Consider the following 24,313-nt stretch of genomic DNA (forward strand, 5'->3'; position numbering starts at 1 on the left):
CGTGCTATCACTTTGCAGTTACCACTGGGCAGAAAATACAGAAACCTGCTCTCCTATACCAGTGGGTTCAGAAAAAACAATTTCCCTTCAACCATTCAGTTCTTGAACCAACCAGCAAAATTCCAATCGCTGCATACTTTTGGATACAACAATAAACGACTTTGACTTTGATAAACTCAAATTTCATTTTACTTTAAATAAATGGTCAAATTCAAACTCTAAGGCCACACGGATCAGTGACATTATCTATATTGCTATAGTATCTTTATAACCCTGCCTCTCAGTTTTATTAGATTAATTACTCATTAACAAGATTTCCAGCGAGAATTTCTGGACCCTCAGAAATCAAACCCAAGAGTAAATTTTCAACACTTGAAAATCTGTCTGAGTGGTGCCAAAATAACCTCTCACTCAATGTCAGCAAGCCCAAAGAGCTGATTATTGACTGCAGGAGAAGGAAACCGGAGATCCATGTGCTAATGCTGATCAGGAGATCAGAGGTAAAGGTGGTCAGCAACTTTAAATTCCTGGGTGTTATCATTTCAGAGAACCTGTCCTGGGTTCCGCACATAATATCATAATGAAGAAAGCACGACAGCGCCTCTACTCGTGAGAAGTTTGCGAAGAAGCATGACATCTAAAACTTTGACAAACTTCTACAGATTTGTAGAGGAGTGTATATTGACTGGTGGCATCACAGCCTGGTATGGAAACAACAATGCCCTTGAACGGAAAATCCTACAAAAATTGGCGGATACAGATATGCACTGTCACAGGAAAGCAGCATCAATCATCAAGGACTTCTAACACCTAGCTCATGCTCTCTTCCCAGTGGTGCCATCTGAAAAGAGGGACAGGAACCTCAGGCCCCACACTTCCAGGTTCAGGAATAGTTATTACCCCTCAACCAATAGGTTTTTGAACCAGAGGAGATAACTTCACTCAACTTCACTTGTCCCATCACTTAACTGTTCCCAAAATCTATGGAGTCACTTTCAAGGTCTCTTCATCTGATATTTTTGGTATTTATTGCTTATTTGTTGATTTTGTTTTTCCTTTTGTGTTTGCACAGTTTGTTGACTTTTGCACACCAGTTGTTTGTCCGTCCTGTTGGGTGCGGTCTTCATTGATTCTATTGTGTTTTTTGGACTTGCTGTATATGCACACAAGAAAATAATTCTCAGGATTGTAGATGGTGATGATAAACTTATTTTGAACTTTACACCATTTGCTATTTCTCTGAGGTATTGTTAACTGATAAATCCAGCAAGTGAGATACAACTGACGCTTTCACATTCAAACTTATTTCAATTACTAATCATATCACAGTTCAGCTTGGGCAAGTTAAAAAGTATACCATAGTGATGTGTGGTATGGCAGTATTTCTTTCTAATGCAACTGGTCTCTGAGTTTCTCAGCAGAGTTTCTAATAGCAGGCAAATAACAACCAAGTTCTGGTTGTTTCGCTTTTACCTATTCACCAATGAGTCTGCTATATTTCTGTAAGAGTTTGCCTGCCTAATAATATATTTGCTAAACTAAAGAAAAACAAAAGGGACTAAATGTTTATACAGAAGCAGCCATGCAGATCTTCTTCCAGACAATAACAAGCATTTTACTCAGAGCACTCAAGCATAATTCTGCATTACAGATGCAAAGTTCAAAGTGTAGCATCACAGCAACTGCAACAGATATATTCAAATGATAATGCCTCACAATTGTAGTCCATCGTGCCACAAAAATTAAATCGAGCTGTGGAAGCTGTCAAATGGGTTAACAATTTTTACTAGTGAGGTTACATTTTAAAATAGTGAATTTTTGTTTCACTTAAAGGCTGGACAATACTTTTAAAAAACTGCAAAAATAATAAATGGCTATGATGTGAAGATCACTTCATTGTCATTGTTTCTTTTAAAAAGTGGAGATCATAAAGTTTTTAATATGATTCCTAGAATTTACTAAGATGAGAGAAGACCAAAATGTTGACTTTTAAATTGGTAATATATGGTGCCATCTTCAGGGAATGCCAGGTGTCACTATGTATGTGGCTATTTAACAAGCTGCTGAACAGCTGGCACCAAAAAGAAGTTAATCTATGTAGGCTGTTTACAGGTACTGTAAACAGAGAGCAAGTTTTACTCTTCAGTGATTGCTCAGTGACAGAAGAGCCACCAAGCAGAACACTGAAAGATTCAGAGATAGAAAATAGTCTATGATGTATTGCTGAATCCAAAAAGCTCAAAAAACACATTATAACATCAAAATGAACACAATTCCAACGATTCAAGACCATTTAGTAAGGGGCCTCCAAGAAAGGAAGTGTGGTGCATTCCAGTAGCCAGTGAATGCATTCCAACAGCATTATACCGTACATTTTCATGGCACTTCACACCCTCACATTGAAGATCCTCTGTGCTTCAAACTCCATTTTTTTTATTTTGCATGAGATTTTCATTTTATTATGATACTGATTGAATTGAGTTGAATTGACTTGACTTTATTTCTTACATCCTTCACATGCTTGAACAGTAAAAATCTTTATGTTACGTCTCTGTCTAAATGTGCAATGAACATTTGTTTAAGCATTGTTTCTCCATTCCAGTTGCCTGGTTGTGCTATATCTTTCATTTCAGCATATGTTCTTCTCTCACTCCAGTAACAGAGAAATTTTTTACACAAATGTTAAACAATGAGGAGAACTGACCTGTAACTTTGGGTGACATGGTAGCATAGCGGTTAAACATGTTATGGTGCCAGGATCCAATTCCCACCGCTGTCTGTTAGGAGCTTGTACATTACATGTGTGGCACGTTTCCCCGGGTGCTCTAGCTTTCCTCCCACAGTCCAAAGACGTAGATTAATTGGTCACTGTAAATTATACTATGATTGGGCTATGGTCAAATTGGGGGTTGCTGGCCAGTGCGGCTTGAAGGGCCGTAAGGGATGCTGCGCTGCAGCTCAATAAATAAAAACAAAAATAAAAATGTTCATTTTTCATACGAAAACCACTGTGAATGTCCTTTATGTAGATCAGTGCATTCAAGATTTCTGCACCTGTATATTGTGGAGAAGATAAACTGAACACGCAGGAGGTCGGTTGCTGACTTTGGAACAACTCTAGATTGTCCAGAGCTCAGGGATCAAATATATTTTTTATTTTACCCCTCAGCTTTACACCAGTCACAGCTAGTGATCTCAAGCAGTACCAATTATTTGACAAGGGTCACCGCCTGGCAGTTGTATTAAAAAAAGTTATAACTGCACTTTTTTTTCTTTATTTCACTTTGTATTTACTTTTTAAAAAGTTAATTTACAGGCTTAGAGACATTTAGAAACAGTTGACAAGACTTCTGACAAGACTCTCAGAGCACTTGGAGGCAGGGTGGGACTTTAAGATACCCCACCTGAGGCCTTGTCACTGCTCACAAACTGCTCGGTTTTACAGGTTTCCTGCAGCAGCAAGACCACCAGGAGGTTGGTTCCTGCCGAGCCAGAAGAGGTAAGTGCAGTTACAGGATTTGTATGGCAGGATATACTCAAGCAGTGACAGTCTCAAACAGGATTCACACCATCGACTTGTTTTTAAATCCTCTACTTAACTCTCCATCCATCTTCTACTATTTCCCTCTTGTGATTTCATTACTTCCCTTAAAATCAGATCTAGTGTGGGGTGCAGTACAAAAGGGAGAAAGCCAGGGTTGCCAAGTGCAGCAAAAATATGGTGCTCAGCAATTCTCAAACCAAACTTTTCTCTATCACTTGTGTTTTGTCCTATGTCCTTGCTTTTTCCACATATTCTTCATTTTGCCTTCCTACCAACTCTTGCTCTCATGAGTCTGCTCACTCACTCCAATCATTACTCACTTCTTCAAACGACCTGCTCAACTTCTGAGTCCTCAGAACACCTTCATCATTCTCTCTTCTGCCCCTTAAACAACTGCATTCCTTCAATCCCCAGCTCTTTATCAGGATTTACTTTTTTCCAATATTTACTGCTTTTCAGCTTCTTTTAAAAGATTAGTAAAAGAAGCTACCTGTAGCACCCTCTTTACTTTCATATGTGGATTTCTCTTTTTCACGTCCGTTAGAATTACAGTTGGTTCCAGTTAATTGGGACAGCCGCTTATTTGGGACAACTCTCAAATAACAAAAACTAATAGAGAAAATTGCCTGGATTCCCTTTGTTTATCTGGGACATTATGCTGCTTCAATTGGAGCAGGAGAATGTTGCTGAACAGGTTTTAATGACTGTCAGTTGTGTACACACGTGGCCATTGGACGCTACACTGTGCTTAGAGAGAAAAGTTTTTAAATAGCATCAGTTGTGTGTGCTTGTGTTGAAAAAAAAAAGTGACTTTTGTCACTGATAGTTGGTGAGAAATAAGCAGTAAGACAATTCAGAACTGTTTTGTTCACTGCTGTTTCCAGCATTCAGGCTTAGAGATGCCAGAAGCAGCCGGGGGTGAAAATGAACTGATTTCACCATTTCCACAAGTAGGATCTACAAACAGTTTGAAATACTGACAATTATCTTGAATATTACTAATAAAAATGGAGATTTGGAGGATGCAATCACTGATAGCATTATATGAAGGCAGTTCATTGTCTGACTTTGTTCATGGCGTACACTGGCTGAATTCCTGCATCGATAAAGTATTAGGAACACATATATAGTTTCATAGCACCAAAGTACTATTGGTAGTGTTCTACTTTGTTCTGTATTTCATTTAAGTACATAATTTGTCTTTTTTATACTTTTTTAACTATTTCCATGAAACTCTGGCTAATTGTGGCAGCTGCTTAATGAGCCAAAGTGTACTAGTCCCAATGTGTCCCAATTAATCAGATCCACTATACAACCTTTTTTATTTCTTCACTGACGACAAAAAAAAAGTGAGAAAACAACATTTTCTGTTTGAGAAAACAAACATTTTGGGAGAAACCAAGTCAAATTAAAATGAAAAATGACATGCTTTAATTTCCACTTTTACCATCTAGGCAGTAAATAAGTGAAGTAACCTTATAAAAGTTTTCAACTTTAAGTATCCACTCCACTAGTATCTCCACTGGTGACATACTAAAAGAAAAAAGTGGTAGTCAATTTATGCAGTCATAGAAAGGCACAGTACATCATCACTAATGGAGCATTAAAATACTGATTTGCATTCATTTTCTGTGTTGTAATACACCACCACATAACACTGTCCTTTGTGCAGTGGGGAAGAATGAGAAAGTTCTGCAGCAGTAAAACTGAAACTATTCTTCATTCTTTTCCAAAAGCCTCTCCATTCAACAAAAAAAACACATAGAAACATCACACATGTCAGAATTGTTCCCAACCAAGCCATGTTTAAAAGAATAACTATACAAGATATTGAAATTTATAAGAATATCTAAATGTGGTATCATTACCATGATTGTTCAAATTCAGCAAAATGCTAACTTGATTTCCCCAGTTTGAAGTACACAGTATGCAAAAAGAGGAAGCGGGACTAATTCTAAAGCATGACACTGAAAGAAATTGCAACAGTATAATGTTAAAAGAAAAACACAAAACAAACAGAAATCTGCTTGGAAATTTTAAGCTCCCTTACTGCAACATTATGATGTAATATGCAATTGCTAAAGCAATAACTAATGCAGAAATCTAAAATATGTTCACTGACATGAGGACATTTGAACAGATGCTTTATTGCAACATGATATAGTTTCAATGGTAAAGTCACTGAAATAACCCTTACTTCACTAATTTCTGTTAAAAAGTTATATGCTATGCACAAACTTACTGAGGTCAATGTTTTACTTCAGCTACGCTGCATGCTCAACAGCAGCTAACTATTTAAACATAAACAGATTCAGTTGCACACATTCACTTCTATAGACAAATCAGTTCATAACTTGCCTGTTTATCCACATGCAGATGGTACCAACTATCTTCACACAAAAGCAAATTAATTTAAATGAAAGAAAATTGACATTCACCAGCATCCTATAAAACAGCCTCCCACAGTTACGACTCTCACCATCTTTTCGCAGGTGTTCCATGGATATTAGTATAATATAGGAAACCAGTTACAAATAATGAATTCATTTACAGGAAATTTGATTACTGCACCGTATGAACTATTTGGGAATCCAATGAAAACTAATTTTTACAAAACTCATTATCACCAAACAAAATTACAGTTTACTTAAAGACAAACATTCTCTATATGTAGTACAAGATAATTTGGTGTCATTCAAATAGTGTATCCCTATCCATTTAACAGAGCAGCTGAGCCGTCCTTTTATAATAGTTTTATCTTCCTTAAGTTTCACAACATTGCAAACATTTGGCATGTGTTTTAGCCACATAGCCAGCATCCCTTCCATCCCCAGAGTTGATCTGCAACTGACTGCCACAAACTATAAAAGTTCCAAGTAATTCTCAACCAAGTTCTCTCACACCCTTTTGTAAATGTCTTATTATCTCCCCTGAGTAGGAATGCTAACTATTCCTGTATAGAAATTTAATCCTGTTATCACATCCAAACAATCCATGAGATGGTGCTTTTAAGTTTTGTAAGTCATGCTACCATGCCACCCTGCGGAAATGTAAACATTTGACAGATCAACACTTAATTTCACACACACAGAGTCATAGAGAACTACAGCACAGTTTAAATGCCTTTTATGAAGAATACAATTCAAAGCCTGATATCATAATTTGGCCTCAATGCCCAGAAACCCAGAAATTTGATGTCATAACACAACATTTTTGTGTCATATGTATATGCTGGAATATTGTTTAAACCCTATGCCTTGTGCACTGACAGTGCACACCCTAGCTTTTGATATGGCTCTACCACATCCATATGAAATCTCCACAACACTGAATTCAGCAAAACTGAGGCTGAATCTTCATATAGCCAGTGAGGCAGATCAGAACTGGAAAGCTAAAATAAGCTTTAGTGTTAATTAAGAAGCCCAACCGTCATTAATTAACCACCTACACCAACTCCTCAATATAAACCACCTGCCCAATAAATCACTCCTAATTATTTTCCTTAGCAACTCATCTCCATTATTCTCTTAAAAGATGCTTGCTGATGACCCCATATGACATTCACTAAATCTTCCTCCAAACAACTGAGATGGCCTTCTCCTCCAAACAATTCCACCATTTCCCCCTCACACTGGTCTTCAGCAGCACAATTCTTCTGCAATCTCACTCTCTGCAAGGACAGGAGGTTACCAAGGAGTGACAATCTAAAGTCTCATGTATTATAGAATATCACAGCTCAGGCAGCCTACACAAAATTGGTGCAAGCCTCTCATACTGCACTTTTCTAACTTATGTTTTAATGCACATTACAAGTTCATGGTCAGTAACTTTTGATAGCAAGTAATTCATCTATCTGATGCTCACATTTTTCACTGAAGGACCTTTTTTTTCATTTATTCACAGCCACAAAGGAATAAAATTGGCCTTTTGCACAGCAGCACAAAACAGTTAGTAACTAAGTGCAATTTTATTTTATGTCCTGGTCAAAATTCTTTAATAGAAAAGAAATTCAAACAACTTTTAATGCAGACTACCAATTCATTGTGGCATGATTTGCACCAATGTCAAAACCAAATTCCGATCTCCCTGTAATGTCATCAGATTACTTAAAATCAGAATGACGTGAATCATTGACATCTGTCGTTGTAATAGAAGACTATGGCTAGTTATGCTAAAAAAAAGAAATATTAACCATGCTTTTACAACTGAATCATCTCGAATATATGAAAATAGTTTCAAGAAACTTGGAAGCACAGATGTTATTTAAAACACTGCAGTGCAAATTTCACATTAGTAACACTGAACTTTTAAGCAAAATATATATTTGTAAAATTCCTTTCAAAAGGCAACAAATTATGTGTTCCTTAGCTTTTATTATTTCAATCTTATCAATGTCTGCCCTTCTAATTGTTATCAATGTGGATTTACTACTATATAAATAAATATTGTGACTTCCATTGCAATAATTATCTATTGTTTTATTTCTGCTGGAATATTTCAAAAGCAAGTTTGATGCAGAATTGGAATAACCAGTGCAGTAGAATGCCTGTTGGAAGAGTTCCATCATCTCCCGTTCCCTCCTGCTGATTAGAGGTGGTAGATGATAGAACCCTCCTCAGTGTCATGAAATTAATTACTAAGGTATTCCATTACCACCGCACAAATGTCATGTTAATTTCAATCATCAGCAATTTAGACAATAGTTTCACATTGGCAGCTGGCCAGCTAAATTGAGGAGAAAAACTGAACCAATTATTGACTTGAACTGGGAAGACGACTCAGGAGAAGAGGAAGCTAATGTTAAATGGTAAAATACATCTACAGATAAGTGCTACAACATATGACAAGAGAAATCTTGAGAATTACAGTCAAGTTTAGAAACCTTAAAAGACAGCTTTACTGAAAGTATGTTTGTTGAATAAGTGTAAAAACCCTTTGGAAAGGGTCAAACAGCTTTTAACTTTGATGGATTTAATTTTGTATTAGTGAAATTGCAACTATTTTAATCAGAGTGACTGCTAATCATAAAAAAAGCTCATGTGTTCATAAAGGCTGATAAAAATTAGCCTATGTCATCAATTAAAAAAAAACTTTAGAGAGTGATTGAATTTTTGTTTTGTTTTGTCATTTCCACCACACTGTAAACAATAAGTGAATTGCAGACAGAAACCTTTGCCTAATATAATACTAAGTCTTTTGAGTCAAATTTATCATTCAAGGTGATCTCACACTACCATGTCATTATGATGTCTAAGAGAAACCACCCTGCAATACTTACATGCTACTCAGGTCCTGTTGTGAATCTTAGGACCATTTTGCATCTTTGCCTGGTTAAACTAGTTAGAAAACAGCCATAGCCTTGCAAATTTTGGTCAGAACTGAGTGCAACAATTTAACATTCCTCCTCCCAATGCCATTTCAAGATGTTCTCAATAAGGTCAGATTTAAAATGACAAAAATGGTGTATATTTATGATGAGTAATTGTGAGTTTGAGTTTTTGAAATGTACTAAGTATTGAGTACAAGTACCTCCCGAGTTACGATCGTCCGACTTGCAAATAGCTTGTACTTACGAACTGAGGAAGGAGAACGCAGTCCACCGTTCTAAGTCGGGTCGCGACACCATCCACCATTTTAAGTTGTTGCAGTTGACACTGTGTTGAGTGTGTAACTTTGTATTTGGCTTAAAATTTTCTTAGCAAGATTCACCCTGACCCCGCTCCCCCCCCCCCCCTTTCCGGTCAGCTGGTGGCGCAGTGAGATCAGCAACAGGCTCAAGAACGGAGGTTTCCGAGTTCGATCCAGTGACAGACACTACTGAGCAGTGCCGGGTTGATGTCGAGCTTGCAACTCGACCTCATAAAAAAAATCACTGCCACCTCCAGTTTAAATTCCCACACAGAATATTGTGGAGGATCAAATACCCAAACCCAGCGCAACTCCCACTTGTCCCATTTAACCTGTCTCGCATTAGTGCTATACCCTCATGCTAATGTGAGGACCCGGGGAATTCAGTGCGGTGGTCCTTAGGACCCAGCGGACCTCGGGACCTGCCACCCACAGCATTTCTGTTTCATTGAAGGGAAGCGATCATGATTGAAAATAAAGTGGAATAAGAAAGCATTTGGAAAGAGGTGAAACGTCATCAGTCATTGGAAAAACATTAGGCTACAGTCGGTCAACGATCGGAACATTTTTAAAGGATAAAGGATAAAGTGAGAATAATGGAGCATGTGAAAGGCCCTGCCCTGATGAAAGCTACATTATTACTAAGCAACGCAGTGGTATAATTATTGGAATACATATGTTTCTTAAGTGTTTTAAATGCATAGAAAGGTAAAATATATACTAAGACAAACGTTTGACTGACGCTAAATAATATCGGATGCACTTGTTCCAACTTACATACAAATCTGACTTAACGACAAACTCAGGCACTGAACTCGTTCTTAACCCGGGAACTGCCTGTAGTTAATACTATTTACTATCCTGTGCATATAATAAATAAAACTGTTTGCAAACAAAACAGATCAATCTGTTCATCAGAAGAACAGAAATTTTAAACCTAAATGGCCTTCTCTTAAGAAATCATACACAAAGACATTGTACTTATAGATTTATTTGTTTCATGTCATATTTTCAATATCATAACATTGTTTTAATTAAAAAGGAGCTAAACATTGAACAGTACAGTAGAAGCAGAAGTCCTTCAGCCGATTATATCTGTTCTGATCATCAAAGCAATTTAAACTGCACATCTGCCTGGAGGAAATCTATATTCCTCCATTCCCTGCCTATTCGTGTGTGTTTACATGGCACTTAAAAGTATTTATCACAAGATGTGGTGCAGACCGAAAGTTTATAACTTAAGTTTTGAAATGATTCCCAGTTTAAAAATAGTTGATACTGTTGATGTCAGCATAACTAATAAGCACATCTGCAAAACTGTTTCAGTACAGAGTGAAATTTCTGTAATACTCATTCCTGTTATGAATGCCAAACAATAAAGAGAGTGTTGTGGTGACACAAACTACATGCTTTGGTGCTCTGGTGCAATGTCTAGTGGATTCTCCCCACTGGTATTTCTTTGATAATTATTTACCCATTTCAATTAATCCATGGGGATTGGGGGAAAGTCAAATATTTCCCCATAGATAGGACAACTAAACCATACAATTAGTCATTTCAGACTTATGAGCTGTCAGTTCTCACCACCACTTCGTTTTGGGAACAGAATACGTTGTAGGGCCATGATTATGGGCAGAAATATATTTTAAGCCAGCAAAATGCAGCACTGAAGGCTTCAAAGGAAAATGCCATATGTGGTGTAGTACTGAGTCATGAACAGAATCAGGTTTAATATCACAGGCATGTGTCGTGAAATTTGTCTTTGAGGCAACTGAACAATGCAATACATATTAATAGAAAAGACATGAATTACAGTAAGTACATATATTAAATAGTTAAGTTAAATAAGCAGTGCAAAAATAAAAATACAAATGTAGTGAGGTAGTGTTCATGGGTTCAATGTCCATTCAGAAATCAGATGGCAGAGGGGAAGAGGCTATTCCTGAATTGCTGAGTGTGTGCTTTCAGGCTTCTGTACCTCCTTCCTGATAGTAACAATGGGCATGACCTGGGTGATGGGGGTTCTTAATGATGGGTGCCGCCTTTTTGATAAATAGTGACAAGAGTTTATTTTTTGATCCTCAAGGTGGATTGATCCTTTCCAGACAGCAAATGGATGGAAGCGAGAGTGCACAAGGGAGGTAAAAGAGGTATGGAAAGAGCAGGGAATATGGAGGCATTAGATCCAGTCCATGAAGGTAGTTCCCAAAGCTTGTTGACAATTGTAATGTATTGAAGAACATTGTATGTGGAGAATTCAGGAATGGTAGTGCTGGAACTCTGGAACAAACTGACTTTGAAAAGAGATATTAAATGTCTTCACAGGTTTAAAGCTGGATAAATCCTAAGGGCCTGACAAAATACTTCCTGTGCTGATATCAGAGTCAAAGGGGGAGTTTTTTGGAAGTCTGATAGAATTTTCAAATCTTTTCTGGACACTGGTGAGGAGGAGAATGACTGGAGGACAGCAAATATGGTACTCTTATTCAAGAAGAGCAAGAGGAACATGCCAAGTAATTGAAGGCCAGTGAACCTAACCTGGATAATAGGCAAATTTTTGGAAGAGAATTCCGAGGGATAGGATTAAATAGCATTTTGAAAAGCAGGAATTATTTAAGGCTAATCAGCACAACATTGTAAGGGTAGTGCAGTAGATGTGGTCTACATGAATTTCACTAAAACTTTGGACTAAGTCCTAAATTGAAGACAGGTCCCAAAGATAAAAGCACTGGGGTTCAGGATAATTTGGCTAACTGGGTCCAAAATTGTCTTGGAAATAAGAGGGAGAGAGCGATGGTGGAGCATTATTTTTGCAATTGAAAGCGTGTGACTATTGGTGTACCAGTGATCTATCCTCTACCCTTAGCTGTTTGTTAAATACATTGTCAGTCTGTGAACGTACAAGCCACAATAAGCATGTTTGCAGCTGATTGAGCTACAGAATGGTTTTGATGTGTTGGTGAGATGGACAGAACAACACCAGCTGGAAATGAATCCTGAAGGATGTGAGCTAATGTATTTTAGCAGAACTAATGGCACAAGAATATGCATAATGAATGGCAGTACCCTAGAAAGTACTGAGAAACAACAGAACCTTATTATACTTGTCCAAGGATGCCTGGAACGGGTGGATATGGTAGTAAAGAATTTACTTTCAAAACAATATCTTGCTTTCATTAACTGAGAACACAGAGTATTAAGAAGAGAATGGAGGTTATCGTACAATATATTATATCCATTAAGCCAAAGCTGTATATTGTTTGTAGTTTTGGAAAAGATACGATTGCATTAGAGTGGGTTCAGAACAAATTCACCAGACTGTTGCCTAGGATAGAGCACTTCCACCATGAGCAGAGGATGTAGAGACACAGTTTGTTTTCCTAGAAGCTGAGGGCGACACGACTAAGATCTAAAAAATGATGAGGGGCTTGGTATAATTAGTGAGAATATTTTCCCCTTGGGTAGAGTACCTATGAGCAGAGGGCAGAAACATAGCAACAGATTTAGAAGACTTTTGAGAAAGGATTTTTCAGCCAAAGTATGGTTAAAATCTGAACATACTCCGTGACGGGGTAGCAGAAACAGTTATTCACTCAACATTTATGAACTATTTAGATGAGCAGTGGAAGTGTCTGGCATAGAAGGCTGGAATACAAGATTTATAGAGGTAGCATGATGATGGCCAGTACAAACATAGTGGCTGAAGGGCATGTTTCCACACTATAGGACTCCATATCAGAAGTCATTTACAACTAGGCCTCCAGGATATAAAAAATAAATAACAGAACAAATGACTAACCCTTCAGAAGATCCACCCAATTTGCATCACATTGACCTGATGACATGAGTGTTGCCCAAGCAGCTAAATTAATAACCTCAATTTGTTCTGATGTTAATTTTATTTATTTTATTTAGAGAAACAGTACAGAACAGGCCCTTCCGGACTAACAAGTCACACCGCCCAGCAACCCACCTATTTTAACACTAGCCTAACCACAGGACAATGAACCAATTAACCTCCTAAATGGTATGCCCTTAACCAGCTATGCCCATTTCATATCATACCTGTCACTACACCTATTCTTGGGGATACAAAGACTGATTATCACCAGCCAGATTGCAAACACCATCTTAGTCAAAATGAAAGAAGAACTACTTTTAGAAAAAAAATATCTTCAAGTATGATCACCAGTACTTAAAAAATAATTAATATATTAAAATTATAATATATATCAATTGTTGGTTACCAATACCACTTCAAAGACTAACTCATTACCACCACAAAACAATTAGCTATAAAGACAACATGGAACCTGAGACATTACTGACATAATCATTCACATATTCCCCAGATATTATTTTATTGGAAATGAAAAGAGTCTGACTGTCATAGAATTAACAAATCAAATATACATCCTTCAAGACAGCTCCATGAGAATAAGGAACCTAATAATCTACACAGCTCTGATCCCCAAGTTTAAAAAATACAAATACTTCTGAGTACAATTACAGTAAGATTCAAAAAATAGTAAAGAAAGGGGGAAAAGCACAATAACTATTCAGATTTAAAAATATATAGGTGACATGGGCTTGTAAATGAAATGAGCAAACCAAAATAAAACTTATTTTCCTGATTTAGCCTCATTCTTTCTTCACAAAAATCATGGTCTTTAGGGCACACTCCTACTGTTAGAATCAAAAGGTTATTTATATTATGACCGTTGCCATTTATGTCAATTCATGGAGAAATAACAGTGCAGGGTTAAGCAATATGTACTGCACCCTAAAGCAGCCGAGCTAAGAATATTATCAAGTCACTCATGAGTGACAGACCAGTTCAAGCAACAGGCAACTATGCTATCCATTAAGATGAGCCCTAGGCTGTGTTATTGTATCTCTTCTAGATCATAGCATCTTGCTCAGTTCTAAAGGAACAGTCATAACAGTAACAAATTATCACATTAAACATACAATAATTTTATTGAACTTGAAATCCTAAACAGATCATATCATTACAAAACTAGTTAAATATGCAATTAGTATTTATGTTGTTAGTTACTTTATATAGCTACATAGTTACTGAGATAATAACTAAGATTAAGTGGAATGGTCAATAATAATAAGTGCAAATGTGTGTGTGTTTGTGGCATGAGTGAGTATATTCAGAGTACACCAGAATGCAGAATTTTGACAGTATTGTTTAATTGTTAATCCCAGTTCCACTGTTTATTATTCTGCTTCTAACAGAAGTGTCATTAAACACCTCAGACTGCTGTTTTAGGTTTCAAACAGGGGTGAAATTAACTCAAATTTCTAACAGGAATGCTTCTGAACACTTTCCATTATATTTTGTCCATTTGCGCCCAATGTTTTAGTAGGTTCCTTGCAGATACACTCTCCTGGCCGATAATGGCTTACTTTCAGCACTGGTTTCTTTGCTCCCCAGACACTGCATGGGGTAGCAGATCCTTTAGCAATGCACTGCGCCTGTCCATACTAGCTTACATTCACCTCTCTCTCCTTCCTCTTTGGACAAAGCCCGAGATCTTAGAGGCCTTGTACTGAACCATTGAATGGAAGTGTTCAGGGGCAGCAAGCAGGTAAGGAGGAGAAAACATAAGGCCTTCACTGCAAGAGGATTTAAGTACAATGCCAAGGATATCTTGTTGCCATACAGGGTTTGGTGGAACACCAAATGGAGTTCTGTGTAAAGTTTTGAGCATAAGAGCACAAGAAAACCGAGCAGGGCTGCATAAGCCTGCCCCAACTTGCAACATGATCATGCTCATCTGTCCCAGGCCTCAAGTTCTCTTTTGCACCAGTTCACCACAATCCTTGATCCCACACACAAAAAAATTATCTACCTCCTTTTGAAATACTGTAGATTCAATGATTTTGCCTGCAAATATCTCAGGGAAACTGGAAATTCACTACCCTTCTTTATTTAAATGGAATGTTCTTTCCACAGAGGGAATACAACAAGCATTTACTCAATAGATATCTGGGATGGCAGGACTGTTCTACATTATTTAGCTATTTTTGAAATTTATAGGTTTCGTCTTGCCACCACAAAACAACAAATTTCACGTCATATGTCAGTGATAATAAATCCGATTCTGATTTTGAAGAAATTGTGTGAGTTAGGCCCTAGAGTAAATTGGAATGAGAGGGGATGCCATAAAATTCTAACTAGACTACATATACGTTTGTAAGAACAAAGTTCCTGATGGCAGGAGAGTCTAGAGTCTGGAATTAAAACTACAGGTATGGGATATGCTATTAGAGTTAAAATCACGCATACAATGCTAAATACCCCATTCCTCTTGTATTGCACATCCATGGATGCCTTAACTGTTTCCAACTGCTCATTCATGGCCATCCTTATGACTGAACCAAGGTTAATAGTGAATTCTGGGCTGTTAGTTAACTGTGCAGATTATCAGATAATTTAATCCTGTTGTTATTTGATATCCACACAAATGTCCATTAGAGCGCCGATCAAGAGTGAAGGTATTCATAATCATGTAATCAAGATTGAAGACGAACCTTATTCTCATCCTACAATACTAACTCAGTCAATAGATTTTATTTAAACCTAAAACATCAGTCAGTTTTCTTCCTAAATTCTCATCAAAGAGGAGAAGGTCTTTGAAAAGTCTTTGATCCATCAAGCAAAGCTAAACCTTCAACTGAGCTGAGGTGCAGCTTAACCATGGAGATTGCTGGCTTGTCCTCCTTGAGTGAAGTATAACTATTGGCAACATTTAAGTGTTAACAGTCACACATTGAAAACTGTGGATTAATGAAGTCATTTTAATAGTTTAAGGAACTTACAAAAAAAAGTTTACATCCCCCACATTTTCTCTCCCTGTACGTATTATCCAGCTTACCTTTTCTCCCCTCTACAGATGACAAATTTCCATTCCATAAAAATCAAAATCGGGGGTCCACCACTTTCGATAATGTTACCATTATAAATGATTCAAGCCGTAAATTCTCAGCAGGACACTGAAACAAAACAAAATCACAGGTTATTGATAAGACTCTTAAGTGGGAAATATCTTGAAAAACCACAACTTCCTGATAAATGCAACTAACAAAAAAAACACACAAAAAGGTCTGAGGTGGGGGAAACACCTAAAACAGACCAGAAGAAATGAACATTTACCATTTACTAGGAACAAGTGAAACATTTATTTCTGATAAAACTAAAACTTAAAATGCAAATAAATATGATGTGGATGCCAAAAATTTTTTCTTCTTTCATTTCCAAAATGTCATTCTATTCATCATTTATACATGAATTTAAACTTTACGTTTGGACATCTAATCCAGACAGATGAGTGACAATGCGAGAGAAAAGGCATTTTATTCAGATCTCTCATGTCGACCAAACTATAAATAACTGGAGCAACTGTCTGTAATCTGGAATTGCACATCATACTGCAGTATGATTATACTCCCTGATGATGCAGCTCACTGAAAATTAATCCTTTGTGTATTCTCTTGTCTGAATGCAGTAAACATGGACTATTTATCTGTCTCCTCAAGCTGACAATAAAACTGTATCCCATGCTTAATATACAAACAGGTAAAATCTGCAAGGTTCGCTCATCGAAACTTAAATACTCTGCTAAATTAGTGTGCACATTTCTAATGCTACTTCCATTATTAGCTGTAGCTCCTTGATGGACTTTAAGTGCTTCCACAGATTTTTTTTCCTTTCCACATGGAGCAGAATTTATACTAATTTGTATCCTTACCACCAGTACTTTTTTTAAATTTAGAAATATCTCAAATATATCTTATCTTGTTTATTCTATAAATATGTGTTTTGGGCATTAGCAGAGAGAAGTTTCAATATTGAGGCCACTGGTCCAAGGAAAGGATAAAGTTTCATTGTGATTTTCCACACATTACAGTGAAGTAGAAGTAACAGCTGCAATATGAGGTACATATTTTACCATTGTTTGTTAATAACACATGTTCAGCTGTTCATGGCTTTAACTTTGCTTTGTCTATTCCCCTGCAGTGCATGGGGATCCTGCTGGAATGGCCAGACTGTGAAAACAAGCCTCAGATGACCAAGTGCAACGGCAACTTTCAAAGTAGGAACCAAACCAGACACAACAAACCACAGAACAGCCAACCTAAGTTGTCATAATTTATGTATGACGAATTCAAATGTTAACACCATCTACTGAAAACTAACTTTCCACCAGTGGCATATTCCTACCAGAACATTTGGTTTTGAAAACTTCTGATAAGACACTACTGATAGCTTATCTATTTCTGCATGAATCCAGCCAATTTCTCCACAGGATTTATAATTGGCAACTGCTTCCATACAATGAGTAAAAGTACCTCACAAGATCTTTGAATTAATTTAGATCGCTAAGAGCCTAATTCAAGTTATTAAGATCCCAAAATGATTTTAGTTAACATATATTACCATTACTTTAAGAATTTCTTCACTCTAAAACAGCCATGCAATTGAAGCTAAATTTGACTTCTCAGTGTTTGTATTAATTTTCTGCTCATATCCAGAAAAGAGATGGGCGATTTCACATTACAGTTTGACATACATTCTGGTCAGTGCTGGGAAGATGGAACAATGTGTAATAAAACAAATACAGGGAATATAATTGGAATGATTAAACCAATTTAATTTAAATCTATTTGTTTATGAGCTCATTACAAACTGATGTCTCATCACAGTAGATTTCACACTAATTAAAGACTATGCTACTTACTTTGCAAATTTTACACAAATTAATTATAATTTTAACATTAAATTCTTAACATATGTTTAAACTACCCTACAATGTAACCTTGATATTGACCTAACCTATACAGAAGTTACATTCAAGCCATATACTTTAATTCCCATGGTGATTTTAATTTCAATGCTGTGTGAATCAGACTAGGAATAAAACAGAAAGGATTCAAGTTCATCCCATTCCCACCAGGCAAATTCAGTTAAAATTTAAACTCTTCTAAAAAATGGAATATCGGTTATTTGTTTTGAAAAAAAATGTCCCTTAATGAAAATCTTCTTTCACTGACAAAAAGCTCCAGTAAAAAGGTTATATTCCTGGTCAAACATTTCAAGATTCAAAAACTTTATTGTCATTCTAACCGTACATCAGCTCTGCAGGGCAGAATGAGACAGCGTTTCCCAGGAGCAGTGCAATGATAACATAACAACACTACACTAAATAATAAACATAACAATAAATAGTAACACACAACAGCCACATGTCAGTTAAAAACAAGTTGTAAGTGTCCAGTGCAAGTTAAAAGTGTCCAAAGCAGAGTCAGGTAGAGCAGCTATTTAGCAGTCTGACTGCCTGTGGGAGGAAGCAGCCTTGTGGTTTTTGTTTTGATGCTCCTGTAACGTTTGCTTGATGGCAGAAGAACAAACAGGTTATGGAGAGGGTGTGAGGGGTCTTTAATGATGTACTGTGTCTTCTGGAGGCATCGACTCTGAAAGAAGTCTTGCATAGAAGGTAGGGAGACCCCAATAACCTTCTCTGCTCCCCTAACCACCCTCTGGCAAGGCTTTTTCATTGGCAGCACTGCAGCTGGAGTACCAGGTTGTGATGCAAAAGGTCAGACATCTGCTCCAGACTCCAGCACATCTTACAAGGAAATCTTACTTCAAAGTTCAAAGTATGTATACTATATACAACCTTGATATTCATCTACATACAGGCTGCACAAAACAAAGAAACCCAATATAACCTATTTTTAAAAGACCATCAAACACCCAGCATGTGGGGGGAAAACAAATTGTGTAAACAATAAAAGTAAGCAAATAACATTCAGAACTTCAATACAAATAACAGGCGTGGTTCATGACCTTATATCACAATCTCAGCAAGCACTCAAGTTTTTTAAAATCTATCATAAATTGGTAAATTTTAAACAATGAGGGGCTGGTTATAATGCTAGCCACAAATATCGATGCTAAGGACAGGGTAAGTGGTGTATTACAGAATGAAAACTATTTACCTTGCATCCCCTACATGATAATTGATAACGTACTGTAATTTTATCCTAATTTTTGGTTGAGATTGTTCTTTGACGAAGCTGATTTTGTTAATACATAATTCGTAATTATTCAGTTACACATAAATTATCACTACCAAGGAACAGTATTTCAAGCAACAATTACCTGCACGACCTGGCTGTGAACCAGCTTGTCTACACATACATGCTAATAACAAAACATTCATGAAGCAGAAGCAGTAGTAAGATTGACAAGAAGAAAAGCAAATATGTTTATGACTTGGGTTGTTATTGAGGAAATTAAATGCCAAGCTGCGGAGCACATATTCCGAAGTTCCAAGATGCTTATAAAATCAAGTTGCCAGCTGTAAAAAGTGGCACAATGTACAGATTAGGAAGAAGCAGTAGAGTCTACCCTGGTAGAACTTGGCGCTAATACCTAACATCGTCTGGCAATCTATTCAAATACTTTTGTACTTAACTGCCCTTATGCATCTTGCTTACTGTTTCTCCAAAGTTAGCCTGGATTGATATGGTGAAAATGAAAAGTTCATAGACCATGAAGAAATCACATCTCCACAACAGAGAGAGTAGTTACCCAGTTGAAACTCAGAATGAAGGTATGAAAATCAACAATTGCCAATCAAATGTGTGATGCATTGAATTTATGGGAAGTTTTTCTACAATACTTGTGCACTACACCACTGAATATATTTTATCAGAAACAATGACTGGTTGTGTCAATGTTGGATAAAGCACATCAACACCAACAACATACAGTGCAAATCCGTTTATTTAGTAATTGAGATACAGCATGGAATAGGCCCTTCAAGCCATGTCACCCAGCAATCCCCCGACTTAATCCTAGCCTAATCATGGGACAATTACAATGACTAATTAACCTACCATCTGGTACACCTTTGGACTGTAAGAGGAAACCAGAGCACCCGAAAGAAACCCAAACTGTCACGAGGAGTACACATAAACTCCTCACTGGCAACGGCAGGAATTATCTGCTGCTTGAACAAAATCCTTCCTTGTATCTGACATCTACAAACCCCACAGGCTATTCATTCTTAACTGGAGATTTGAGGCCTAGAGTGATACAAGTTAAAACGGTCATCCTCACTCACTTTGCTGAAATTGGGGGCCAGGCATTTATCATCTAGCATGCTGAATCCTCCAAAAGTATTTTCTCTAATAGCTGTGCACTCCAACCTATTCACTGTTGCTAGTAGAATCCTGACCATCCAGATCATCATACATCTATATCCCAACCACTAGACAACTGCATGTCCTATTTCCCAGTCTCTGGTGCTTCATCTCCTGAAGTTCCATCCCCTGCACCAATGCACCTGAGCTCCCAACTCAACCAAATCTGAACCCCCAACTCCAACCCTTGTTTCCCTCTCTATGATACTCAGCACCACTTCTGTAATCCAGGACTCCCCTGATTTATTTAATAATCTTAAAAAAAAACACTCTGTATTTAATGCTGTATCAAAGAGAATTTTGCTGCAGGGGAGTTGCAAACAAAACTGGCATGGGGTTCCTCATGCCCTGCCATTTCAACATATCTTTTCCAGAGCAGAAGTACAAACGTCACCAATACAAATGAGAGCTGGTTGGAGATAGAGACACACGTGGCTGCAGATGCTGGAATCTGGAGCAGTACACAAAGAGCTGCAGGAACTCAGCTAATCCGGCAGCATCTATGAAGGGAAATGGACAGACAATTTTTTGGGTCCAGAGTTTTCATCTGGACTGAATCTAGCCAATTGAACATGATGGAAATGAAAAATTCCTAGGATCTGTATTTAGAACTCCATGACAAGGAAAAAAAAGCCATAATGATGAAACTCAGAAAAGACTTATCGAAGGCTGCACAGAAGAATAGCAGGCATTAGGGGTTAAGTTTCTTGTACTGGTAGCATTATACCTCTAAACTGTACCTTTAACAAGGAGTCCTTCAGCTGTCACACCAGAATACAATCAGCACTCTGACAGCTCCTGGGTAATGTTGACAAGGAACATCTGCACACTGCATTGATGATGACATCAAGTGTCAGATGAGGGGATCAAGTATGAAATATTCAAGTTTTTTTTTCATGATTCAAAGTGAGACAACAGTGGGGCCTGTGAGCAGGATGCAGAGCGGTTTCATGAATCTAAGGACAGGTTAAGTGACTAGGCAAGGACATGGCAGGTGAAATAAAATGTAGGAAAAAATGAGAAAAAGTGAAAAGTGGAAACATTTTTTTTTAAGTGTAGCTACTGTACACAAGACTTAGATTTCCTTACTAAGATGCAGTTACAAGTAACTAACAGGGCACTGGCCCTAAATACCAACAGTAGTGACATCTTGCCGCAATTGGAGAAGAGCCCTGGTGAGACTACATCTGAAATACAGTGTGCAGGTCTGGTCTCTCTGCAATTGAGGGTGTATAGTCTAGGTTCACCAGATTGATTTCTGGGATGGCAGATCCGTAATATGAGAATAACTTAAGCTGATGTGAAAGAATGGCAGGCCACCTCATTGAAATGTATAAAATTCTAGTGGGGCTAGACTAGCTAGACAAGTTGATATCAAGCTAACAGTTCTCCTGCCTGAAGTACCTAGAGCTAAAGGTAACCATCCCAGATGGGTCAGAACTTCAAGACTGAAACGAGATGATTTCTTCAGAGGGTAGTGAATCTGTGGAATTCTCTACCCAAGAGTGTTGTGAAGGCTCTGTGGCTGAGTACATTCATTAGATTGATTGACTTTAAATGTATAAAATAATCTAGTAAATGGGGTTCCTGCAGTAAAATAGCACCAATGAAAATTTAGCCATGACTTTATTTGAATGGTAAGATGATAAAGTGTTGTTGACTGGCCTGCTCTTTCCCTTTCTTCTGCAACCTACTAAAACCACCTGAAGTCTTTCAAACTGAGATCCCAGCTGAAGTCAGTCCCCTTGGGATTTGTTTCTAAGAAACTAGTGTTGCACTCTACCCATGAATGCTCAAGTTGTCCAAATAATGGTCGGCTGGGCCTTAGAATTATTAAAAGTTGTATGAATCAGATCAACAAATTACCGTAGATGTCGGATTATAAGCCGCTACTTTTTCCCCACATTTTGAACAGCTTTGAACACTGCGGCCTTTACTACGGTGCGGCTAATGCATGATTTTTTTTCATGCCGCCAAAAACATTTTGCCTTGTAACAGTAGACCAATAAAATTGATGAGTAGTTCACAGAGGTCCAATGAAATTGTACGATAAATCAAGCGCACTTTCACAATTAAATTATTGTAAATCAGTCATTTGTACTCACCCTCATCAACATGGAAAACACTCGAAGAAAAGCATTGTGCTGCCTTTATGGCAGTTATTTAGTTTATAATATTTTCGCTTAGTAATTCATTTGTTAGTAATTTCTAGTTAAAGTTAGAAGTGTTTTAACTATATTTGTTTTCTGTACTACATCCCGGGATGCTATGACGTCACACCCGGTTTCGCCGCGTCTTGTGGGAAATACCGGTTTGCGATAAACGGGAAGGTGGGGGCGAGCGGCATTAGATCTGATCGAAAACGCTGCTTTTAAGTTAAAGGCGATCAATAACTTTTCCTGGTAGGCTGCAATATATATATTTTTTACCAGTCGTTAGGAGATATTGGAATGTTGTTCAGTAAAAAAGTATACGCAACATAATTTGTGTGTTACCGATACGTATGTATATTTAAAAGTAGCCGCGTTACAGGCACGGTTCAAAAAAAAGCATTTGCAATATGTATTTGTTTATGTTACCATATGGATTTAATTAAAAGTTAAAAAATCCTCATGTGTAATATCTTTCTGTGTAAATATCTCATATTACAATGTGGGACACCTGCGGCCGAAAATCCGGTGCGGCCTAAAATCCGGTGCGGCTTGTATAAGTACAAAATTGATTTTCTTTCTAAAATTAGAGCCAGCGGCTTTTAATCAGGTGCGCTCTGTAGTGCGAAATCTACGGTAATTTGTTACTAACGCGCAAGAAATAAAAGTAAAAAATTTATTACCAACAGTTTCTCCAACTTAGATTGATTGATATCATTTAAATTGCACAACTGTATACTGGAACACGAAATAGCTACTGAATTTGAAAGGTGGTATTTTAAAGTGACTACATAATTTCAACATCTGTTTTGAATATTCCAATGACATTGCAAGGGGCTGCTTCTATCATATCACTGCATGATCCAATAGAAAGTTTCTGGAAATCTTCATAACTGACTTTTAGCAATGGTGCTGGTGACTTACTGTATAACTGTACAGAATAGAAAGGTCCAAGGTAGTTTCTACTGATTTCCAAGTCATCTGTATCCACCTGGAAATATTTCTGAGTTATACAACCAATCTTACCGCTTCTGATTTAGGAAGAAGTATGATCTGCCGGACACTTCTGAATTTTCAAATTTCCCCTAAAATGTGTTGATTTATCTGGCACGAGGCTCAAACATGATGTCCCTAGAGTCAAATCGCCTACAATTCATTACTTAGGCTCATTCATAAAGAATAGTAAAGACCATGAAGCTGGAACCAGATAACTCAGAGCCATAAAATGAAATGGAAATATTTTATGTATAATATTTTATATATTAAAATCTATAGAAAAATTATTTTACCTATGTTATTTATATACCATTGATTCACTCAATCTGCACAAAATGGTGAGTGGAAACTACTATAGTGCAGTATTAAGCTTGATTTGGCAGTGCAAAGCATGGCAGTGACAAAGTATTTCTAATGTTAAATCAGAGCAATGATATAAAGGCCATGCCATGCAGATATTACTGAAATAAACTACATGGACACTCACAAAATATGCAGACAATACAAAAGCACAATGTGAATTAATCAGATATCAGTACCATGCTCTCCATGCTCAATAGCAGTCCATGTTATATTTGCATTTGTTGTCTATTCTCACTCTCAGATGTGTTTGAAACCTATTCTTCAAATACCAGCTTAGCCGACAAAACATTTTGAACCCCAGGTCTGTTTATGTGCAGAACACCTTCTGGCTTGATTGATACAAACTTAAGTGCGAATTCTAGCTTACTAAAATAGCTTATTTTATTTGTTTTGCATGCTCTCGTGGCAA

At 37.3% G+C, this 24,313-nt stretch overlaps 1 protein-coding gene across 5 annotated transcripts in view; it reads right to left on the bottom strand.

Annotated features, from left to right (window-relative positions):
- The window catches only part of foxp1b (forkhead box P1b), a 528,108-nt gene that overhangs the window by 453,327 nt on the left and 50,468 nt on the right, over nt 1-24,313 (bottom strand). For all 5 annotated transcript variants that reach the window (XM_073072380.1, XM_073072379.1, XM_073072378.1 and 2 more), the window contains exon 2: nt 16,063-16,180. The gene's annotated coding sequence lies outside the window, so the exon portion shown is untranslated. The remainder of the gene's footprint in view (nt 1-16,062; nt 16,181-24,313) is intronic.

This window comes from Hemitrygon akajei, chromosome 19 (assembly GCF_048418815.1).
Source record: "Hemitrygon akajei chromosome 19, sHemAka1.3, whole genome shotgun sequence".
Lineage (NCBI taxonomy): Eukaryota > Metazoa > Chordata > Chondrichthyes > Myliobatiformes > Dasyatidae > Hemitrygon > Hemitrygon akajei.